Raw genomic sequence first — 10,676 nt, forward strand, 5'->3', positions numbered from 1 at the left:
ACCCTACTATGGTACTAGAATGAGTTGCAACCCTACTATCATGGCTACGACTACACCAATGGGGGAGTGTACCATATATAGCAGCGCTCGATGGGCTGCCAGATACAAAGGTACTCACAAGGTGCCCGTAGCCCGGGCTAGCGGGAACATTGAAATCCCGCACTAGGGGTGCGACCACCTGACTATCTATAGGAAGCCTAGCCTCAGCGCTCCACGTAGTTGAAAGAGGGCGCATGACTATAAATGAGTATGTAGGAGGGTTGCACGGCTTGGACATGGCACACAAAGTCAGTATGAAGCACAGAACGCACCCACGTATAAGGGACTATGCTATCGCATGAGGAGGATGGAAGGTGACCATTGCAGATACTTTTCATGAAAAGATGTCCCATTTAAGACACCAAGGAGTGGACGAAGGGAAATTAAGACACAGGATTGAACAGATCTACCACCAAAATTGCATTAATGAGCCTCAGAAGGGGGGAGTGACTGAATTTGAATTCAAAGAGGCATATAAAGCACAGGCGGTCTGTCACCAAATGACCCTTGGCATTTTGCATAGTAATTCGTTCCATTATCAAGCAGATAAGAGCATGATGAATGAGGCAGTCATGAGAGTAAGTCCGTGGTTTCAAGCATTGTCGAAGGATATGCAGGAGTCCCTAATTAAGATGATATCCATAACCAAGGATGTTATGAGGAACCCTATGCCACAGGCAGGGGGTATAGCTGAGATCCCTAAATCACCCCAGACGCTGCGGACCAAGAAGGATCCACAAGTAGCAGGACCAGTTTGAATGTCTCCGTGAAATCCGCGATTCAGCAAACTATCGATGGAAGAAAAGGGAAAAATAGTTACTATTGAGAGTGATGATGAGGAAGAAGGTCCTCCATCCTTTGTCGAAGAAATAGAACCAGAGGAAGAGATGGAAGAAGATATCCAGCTAGTACGGGCTCCAGAAAAATGGCCTAAGTATGTCCCTCCATGGAAAGGGTGAGTCAACTTACCTAAAGATTTGGATGTCATTAAAAGCACACTTATAGCCCTGTCCCTCCCCAATTGGTTCTGTTCGAGGGAACGACAACTGGCCGCATTCCCACTGTTAAATTTGAATACTGGGACCTTGTAGATACTGAGAAGCTTCCCCATTTGGAAACTAGCGCACTGATGGAACAAAGCATGGAGGGGGTTGTTACGACACTACAGTCATAGAAATGGTTGTGAAAGGTGGAGGAGGCTGAGCTACTTCGCCTCCTATTAATTCAACATTTTCATCGGGCCCCCATTACGATATTTGTCATCAGGCAACTGCTCTGCCTAGTGCACGATGGGTACTTATGGTTGGACAAACCCATCCCCATCATGGTGGAGCTCATTCATAGGATCTCTTGGCTTCCCTGTGAAGGAAGGGACCCCACGGAAATAGTTGGCACAAGTGGCAACTTGACGATTACGGAAGCCATGAAAAAGAAATACAAGTTGGAGAAAAAGAAGAGAGGGTATTTTATTACTAGTATTCAGGACAAAGGGGTCTATGTTGCTACCCAGTTGCTGGCATGAAAGGTGATGAGAAAATGCCGAGGCAGTGAGGTCCCAACAACGGTCATCGTGTTAGTTGAGCAATGCGTAGAATGGGAACGGTTCAATTAGGCGCAGTTCCTCCGCGACTAATTCCTGACGAACTGTAGGGAGGCCTAGGAGTAGGGTAAGACCTTCCACTATGCATGGTTTCTCTTATCTGTCCTATTGGTTATAGGTGAATTGCCCAAGGATAGTCAGTTTCCTCCCTGGACCAAGATTGGCCAGAGGCAGCAAAATATGAGTCGCTATGGGCGATGAAGGATGCCACAAGAATTCCAGAAGTCAATATTTTCTGGATATTGATGGATGTGAGCATATGATAATGGATCAACCAACAACTTTGCCCATCTAATGAGGTATATGATAGTGTGAAGAACGTGGCTAACTTTAAGGTGGATATGCACCATGTGTATATCTGGGCATGCAAGGATCTAGAGTAGACGTGGACCATGCTTCCCTTCATCACCATTGACAATGATTTTTTCACGGTGCTCGATACCTAGCCATCGAGTGGCATGGACCAGATGTGGTAGGGCATGATGAGACTGCAATCCAAAAACAAAACATTTTCGCCAAGTTCCTAGCACAACAAAAGTGGAATGAACAGCTCACTGTGGAAGTATGGGCATTCCGGGAGGTAGCACAAGCTGCCACAGACAAGGCGACATCAGGAGGGGCTGCTACAACTGAGGATGAAAGTGGCCTGAATGTGACCACAGAGCTGGAAGTGGATAATGTGATGGAAGGTGGGGCACCAACCACCACCTGTTCACCCTTAAAACGACCGCGTGTGACAGAACGGTCAAGGTCATGGAAGAAGACCAACGCATCCAAGTTGGATGAGGAGCCTATTAAAATAACCAAGGGTGACCTATGTGACATCGGGGATACATTTCACGAAGTCACCTGAGAGGCACTCGACGAGGCCATGACAGAGCAGCAGACTATGTTGGGGGCACTTAGGATGCAACTGCAGGAACTTCAAGCATGGGCCCCACAACTAGGAGTGGTAGCTACCCATGGAGCTATGGGTATGTCAACAACTGAGTAGCTGCTGCAGGCCAAAATGGCTAATACTATCGCACTTCTAGCAGGAGCATTGCCAACAGATAATGCACAGGACCGAGCCATGGTAGGCCATCTCATGGGACTTGGATTAAATTTGGCTACCCTCCCACGAGAAATTTTATACTAGCTACAGGATGGAGCAATGATAAATCTCTGCACTAGGGAAGGTCGTGCAGTACAGATGCTCAACGAACAACAAATCACAATCGAGCAGTTGAGCCTCCAACAATATGAAGCAGTAGCAAAGAATCAACAGTTGGAGCAAATTGTTGAGGAAGTGTGTTGTCATGCCCCTGAGCTCGAGATTGTGGCTGATTTACCTGTAGGCATACTGATCCACAAGTTGGCAAGTGGGTTCCATGAAGCAAAGGAAGAAGCAACAAAAATCCAATTTCACCTCAGATTGCAAATCGTAGAGCTGAGACTCAAGGCGCAGTCCTATACACCACCAGAGGTTAGAAAGCAGCGGCAATGCACCATCCAATCTGGGCGGGAAGCAATAGCACGTGCCATATAGGAGTGCACCGACTTGTTAGATCAGTCATTTTTCATGGTCACTTCACTACAGGAAAACCTGACATTACAGTAGTTAGAGACTGAAGCACGGGAATTGTAGTAGGCCTATGATAATGCCAGGGGGACCGTGCAAACAATTTCCCTTACTCAGGGGTTGGCCAAGATGAGTGAGGCCCATGCTCTCAAGGCACAAGTCGACGCCACTCACCAAAAGGAAGCAATCATTAAAGAATGCATCCAGCCTTGGCTTGATGAGGAATTCGCGGTCAATGCCAACATCGAGGGAAAGCTGGCCCGCATGCAGGCAGTATATGAACTCAGAGAAGCAAGTGAAGCCGATAATGGCATATTGTAGGCTCATACACAACAAGTCTAGCAGATGGTGGAAGAATGTGTTGTGAGGGTAAGTGAAGTGTAGAAGCTACTGAATAACATCCATGTGAAGATCACCACACTAGCCTAGTGACTCAGGATGAGTCACGATGATTGTGTTGGGGGCTTGTTGGGAAGCTGGTCCCCCATGTAAGGGTTTTGGGGCTCGAAGCCCACAATTTTGGGTAAAAATACAGTAAAGGCTCCGCGAATTGTGCAGAGAATGAAATTTAATGGGTCGAATCAAAGGGTTTTCCGCCTAAAAAAATGTAAAATAATAGAAAGCGAGTCGGCCTGCCCATGGTCTGTGGACCATAGGAAGGTATAAATAGGGAAAAGTTCTAAGGATAGGGGATAGCTTTTGGGAAGATCTGATGTATTATGGGTTTGTAATTGAAATATTCACTCTAAGTCTGTAAGTCCGAGTCGTGGGTGTTAGTAGATAAATAGAGGCTCTGCAACTGTGTGCGCAGAGGCCTAGTAGAGTCCGCAGCTATGTGCGTGGACCCCTGCATATGAGTGCGTAGGGTGGAATTGGAATGTACTGGATCAAAGTTAATAAAAGATAAGTTGTTCTGGAAATATTGTGTGTTTTAACATAGATCTATATGTTTATGCTTATGTTCTGAGTTTATGCAAATTTGTAAGATCTATGGTTGCACACTCTAGCTATAACTGTTGAATGCTTGATTAAAGACCTTAAGAATTAGGTCTGATCTATAATAACCATGATAATAATTAGAATCTAAGAAGTGCCTCGTCGTCGAGCTACATGAAGGCTTGACAGTTGAGCATAGTAGTACGAGTGTGCATATTGGTTCGTGACCCTTCCAGTCCCCATCAAGACATCCCTAGGGTGCGGAAACCTATTTCCAGCACTCTCCCCTACTACCTTAGGTGAGACTTCAGTCCAAGCTCCACAGATTGTTGCCGAAAGAGCCAGTAGTGTGGGATTTTTTTGGCTAAAACATTTCTGAACCTGGGTCAGGCCCCATCAAGCCAACATGATGTCCTGTAGCTGCTTCTCCCTCGAAATTTCTTAATAATGTTGTTGGTTGGGTTGTGAGGACGGTGCAATCAATGGATCAAGGGAGTAGGATTGTGTGTGGAGCAAGGGAAATTTAGGTAATTCTCTTACTCTCCTCCATTTTTCCCCTTTTTTTTCTATTTTTTTTCTTTTTATAAGTGGCAGAAGCTGATCTATTTTTGATTTGAATGGTGAGTGCAGGGATGATGATAATGGATGAGGTGAGGGGTTAGATCATGTTTAGGATGAATTTTAGGGACCTAACAAACCTACCATGTGCCCTCAGATTACTTCCTATAGGTTTTCTGGGCCATTGTAATTCCTGCAGGATCATCCTGTAGGTTTTCAGGGGATCCTTTAGGAATACGGGATCCTATAGAAAACACAGTTTACACTTAAATTGAAGCAGTGGAGTGGAAAACAATAGAAATGATGGAGGAATGCATGATAAGTAGTTGAGGAGATGGATAGGTGTGAGGCAGGGTTCCCTTTGGATCCTCTTTTTTCTCCTTGACTTCCTTTCTTGCCCACCTGAAAATAACAATTATATCTTTTTCTCTCTCTCTTTTTTTTTTTTGAAAAACACCTAGGCTGCCTCAGAGAGGTTTTCACCCTAGATGTTCGCCCTGGCCACCTCAAAGAATTTTTTCACCCAGTGATATTCTTATTCTTCTTTCTACTTTTTTTTGCATCATTGGGCTGCCTCATGATGTTTTCAACCCAAAGATGGGACTCAGCCGCTTCATGGAGGTTTTTACCCAAGTCCTTATTCTTTTTTTTTTAGTGACCTGATGAGGGAGGAGCTAGAACTTGCTCCACCATCATCACTATTTTATTGATATTGTCAATGAACTCTTGCTTTGATAAAGGCCTCTTGTACATTTTCAATCGGTGTCCACTAACAAGCAACGGAATGGCTTCTTCATCTATAGTTATGATTTGCACTAAACCATTATCATGGCATCTCTTGACCACATAAGGTCTGAGCCATATTGTCCTTAGCTTGCCCTTGAAGGCTTTATACCTATAATCATATAACAATGCCCAATATGTTTAATATGTTTATCATGCCATATCTTCCTCTGGAGCTTAACTATCTATGTATGTAGCAGGGCATACATTCTAAATTCATCGAAGCCATTCAATGGGAACAGTATTTCTTTGTGTGCATGACTGAGATCCAAATCTAGTTGGGCTGCCATCCTTAAAGTGTTATAATCAAACTCAATGGACAATTTATTTTTTTCCCATAGACCAGCTCATAGGGTGTAAATCCAATGGTGGTCTTCCATTTTGTATTATAGGCCCAGGTGGCCTCAACTAGTCTCTCTAACCAATCCTTCTCGATGCTTCTCACTACCTTGGTTAAGATGTTCTCCAGTGCCCTGTTGGTCACCTCCACTTGCCCATTAGCTTGTGGATTATAGTGAGTGGAGGTCCTATGCTTGATTTTGTGACGGCTGAGCAGTTCTTCAATCATGTTGGAGGTAAATTGGCTACCTTGGTCTATGACTAGCTCTCTTGGGTACCCAAATTTGAAGAATACATTCTCCCTTAGGAACTCAGCCACCTTCTCTTATGTTGCTGGTTTAATTGCCTTGGTTTTAGCCCACTTAGTCAAATAATCAGTGCACACAATAATGTACTATTTTGTCTTTGAATCAGGGTTGATAGGCCCAATTAAGCCCATGCCCCACTTGCCAAATGGCTCGAAAGTCACTTGAGGCTATAGGGGCCTTCCATCTCTTGGAGTAGGATTTCCCATCCTATCACACCGATCACACTGACTAATGTACTTTTTCACATCTCGATGAAGAGTGGGCCAATAATAGCATGCTTGTAACACTTTGAATGATGTCCTCTTTGCTACAAAATGACCTCCACAAGGCCCATCATGACAGGTCCGAAGGATGTCAAAAAATTCCTCTTCCCTTACACACCTTCTCAATATTTGATCTGGGTCAAGTTTGAAAAGATTTTCCCCAATCCAAGTGAAGGGGGCGCTTTTCCTGACTATCTTGCTCTTTTCTTTGGAGGAAAAGTTTGGTGGGAACTGTGATGATACCAAATAGTTTTCTATATCAGCAAACCATGGAGAGAGAACCAAAATAGCAAACAAGTGCTTGTCTAGTAACTAGCCATCCACCATTCCTTCTTCACCTGTGGGCAGATTCACCCTAGATAAAAATTCTGCAACAACATTTTCTTTAACAGGCTTATCAACAATGGTCAGATCAAACTGCTTTAATAAAATCAACCACCTTATAATTCGAGCATTCACATCTGGTTTGCTCATTAAATATTTGATTGTAGCATGGTCAATATGAACAAATGTTTGATAGCCTGTATTGTAATGCCTAAATTTGTTTACTGAATGCACAACAACCAGGAGTTCCTTTTCGGTCACTGTATAATTTACCTCAGCCTTTGACAAGTTCTTACTGATAAAATAGATGGCATAGGGTAGTTTCTCCTCTACTTGACCTAAGGTTACTCCTATGGATTTGTGTGAGGCCTCAGCATGAATATGAAAAGGGAGGGCCTAGTTTGGGCCTCAGAGAATTGGTGTAGTGGTTAAATTATCCTTTAGAATGTCTAAGGCCCCTTGACAACTTTTTGACCATATAAAATCGTAATCCTTGGTCAACAACCCAAATAAAGGAGAGGCAAACTTGCTAAAGTCATTTATGAACCTTCGGTAGTATCTAGATAAACCTAAGAAACTCTTGACATCTCTCTGCTTTTGTGGAGGTGGGACCTTTTGGATGATTGCTATTTTGTTCGGGTCCACCTGCAATCCTTGCTAAGATATTGAATGACCTAGCATGGTCCCTTCAGTCATTAAGAATTCACATTTTTCCACACTGAGAGACAGGTTCATTTCAATGCATTTGTGCAATACTTTTCATAGGTTTGTCAAGGCTTCTTGAAAATCACAGCCATAAGGTGTAAAACCGTCCATATAAATTTCCACTGCATCATGTACTAATTCGGCGAAAATACTCAAGACTACTCTCTAGAAGGTGGTAGGAGCATTGCATAGGCCAAAAGGAAGGACCCTATAGGAAAACATACTGCAAGGATAGGTGAATGTGGTCTTATCCTGGTCTTTTGGGCAGATTTGGATTTGGTTGTACCCACTAAATCCATCTAGGAAAGAAAATAACTTTTTCCCTGCCAGGCCGTCTAGCACTTGGTCGATGAAGAGTAGGGGCAAATGATCCTTATTTGTGGCTTTTTTCAACTCCCTATAATCGACACAAATTCTCCACTTTCCATTTTTCTTCGGAACTAGCACTAAAGGAGAGACCCACTCACTATTGCAGATAGGGTAAATGAATCCTACATGTAGCAATTTTTGCAGTTCTTCTTTGACTATATCTTTAAGAGTTGTATTCATCCTCCTTTGTGGTTTTCAGACTGGATTGCAACCTTATTTGATGTGTACGTGGTGAGTACACACTGAGGGGTTTACTCCTTTCATTTCCTTGTAACTCCAAGCCAAGGATTCTAGGTTTTTTCTCAGCATGTTGCATAGCTTTTCCTCTTCGAGAGTAGAAAGAGATGGATTAATTTTCAAGGTTTTTCTGGTACGAATTCTATTTTTTTGACACGAAGTGGGTTGGGATCTGCCAAGCATAAGTCAATTGGATGATTTTTCTAGGTTTCCCTTACTTCTTCTTCTAATGGTAATGATCCAGGAGTTTGACTTTGGGGTAGGTGTTCAATTAAGTCATCCTCATCTTGTTGTCCTCCTCCTATGGTTGCTTCCAAAGCATAAGTTGGGTGGAAAAAACCTCATATTCTTCCTCTTCCTCCAACCATAAAGGTAAATCATGCTCTAGAGAAGGTTGAGCAGGAGGGTATAGTAATAACTATTTGGACATATGCCCATTCTTGATGGTCATATTCCCATCTCTGCAGCTAATGTAAGCATCGGCTGTGGCCAACCATGGCCTCCCAAGGATGAGAGGATAACTAGTAAGTTTAGCCTTAGGCTGGAGAACTAGAAAATCTACAGGGTACTCCCAGGAGTCAATGAATACCATCACATCCTCCACAATTCCCTCAGGGATGACTGTGGAACGGTCTGCAAGTTGTAGAACTGTTGTTGTCTTCCTCAATGACCTTTGGAGGTTGAGATTAAGCATGGTGTCCTTGGTCATCACATTAATGGAAGCCCCATGATCAATTAGAGTGTGTGGGATGATGATGCCATTGATGTGCACATTTACTACAGGGCTTTCAGGATATAAATATTTCAAACATATTACCTACCCTAGCATTAAGTCAGACACCTGCCCAATGACATTAATGGTAGGGGAATCACTTTTTCTTCTTCCTGGATGCTTGAAGCATTTATCCTTAATCAAATTATTGTAAATGGGAACATATTTTATTGCCTGGAGAAGGGGGATCTTTACACAGATTTTTCAATTCTCCTAGAAGTTTAGTTTCTTCTGGGGTAGGCTAGAGTGGTTGGGCTAATCTCTCAGGAAAGGGTGGATTTACTATAAGGTTTATTTCCTCTCTTTCTTCTTCTACCTCCCAATGTGGAGGGGAAGGTTGGTTATCCAAGAGGACTCTCCTAGATCTTAGGTAGATCTCCTGGATTTCTACAACATAAGATAGATATGATGTATCTCCACTGTATACTTGTTGAGCCTCCTTATTGTTCAGGTTCAGATTTGGCTGGGCAAGCATCTGGGGTTACCTGGGTGGAGCAAAGTGTAGGAGCTGTGTTTGGGTAGGTGGCGGAGGCAATAAAGCTGGAGCATTTTTGTACTGGGGCCTACACCCGTGGAGTGGTGTATTTCACTTTTTTTTGGTTTTCTTTGGTAAAATCAAGCATGCAATTTAATTGTTCTCGTGGATGTGACAAGTGGGTGGAAGGTGGTTGAGGATGGCTAGAAGGTTTAGGAAGTGGTTGGATGGTGTGGAAGGGTCCTAGGAGGCTTTTTGTGACTTCCTAGAGGTTCCACATCAATTTGGCCTCAAAACAGGCCGTTTTAGGAAAACTTACAAGATGTATTAGCAATCTATAGAATGATCCTATAGGAATTACATGAAACCTATAGGATAGAGCTGAGAGCTAATTGTGAGGTGTTGGAGGTGTTGGGAAGCTTGGAAAGGGTGCGTGATGAATGAGATCTTGAGCCTTGAAACTACATCTCTTCTACACACTTTTTTAGACTTTTTCCCCTCACCAATGCCTCACAAGCTATCAAAGATCATTACATATTGATTTTGAGAGTGCATTTAAGTGGTTTTCTAACTATGTTTTTGTGTTTGCTATTTGACTTAGATTTTTCTCATCAGCTGTGGAATGCAGCCACTTTCCATAGTTGACTTGAGATTTCACAGCTGTTTTTGTTGATCTCTAGGTTGCAGGTGTCAGCAAGCCAAACAAGGCACGTGGGTAGGTCAGAAATGATTTGGACATGGACCAGGTCCTATTGGTTTATCCAGATTCATAGAGGAAAGCCTTGGTCAAATGGTGGTAAAACGAGGAGTCTTACGGCAAACAGGTCTTTGTTTTTCAACACGTGAAGGGTCCGAGACCGTTCCTAGATCCATGGATTAATTTTGACAGCCGTAGACTGCCTCCATGACGCAAATCCAATAGCCACCTTTTGGTAGATTGAATGATCATGGAAACCAACACGCTAAGCTCATGGATGTTGTCTTTTTATGTGTCTTCTACTGAAGGAGTTCGATAGGAAAAACAGTTATGTAATTTCCCTTATAAATAATGCATTTGCAAACTTATGTAGCTAGTTTTTTTGATGTAATATTGCTGTTAGTTCATGCACTGTGCCATGACATTGGTCCTGCTATTGTAACGAAAGGATCCTTCCTCTGTTTTGAAATATAACAATACTCTGTTTTATATGACTGTGTGAGTGTAATTTTAGACTAATAGCGTGTTAACCAAGGCCGTGCAGAGGGCGCCTGCTGGCTAAGGTTTCGTTCTTTATTTCTGTAAAGTTTTCATATGCTGTTGTCTTATTTCCATTGTAGATATTTCGTAGTTGTTCACCTGTGTATATTTCATATTTCAGTTATGGTGTTAATGTTTCATTCCTGTACATGATTTTCCAAGCATTGTAT

Source organism: Pinus tabuliformis, chromosome 5_2, assembly GCF_031772625.1.
Source record: "Pinus tabuliformis cultivar Carrire ecotype Pingquan chromosome 5_2, CPIR1, whole genome shotgun sequence".
Taxonomy (NCBI): Eukaryota; Viridiplantae; Streptophyta; class Pinopsida; order Pinales; family Pinaceae; genus Pinus; species Pinus tabuliformis.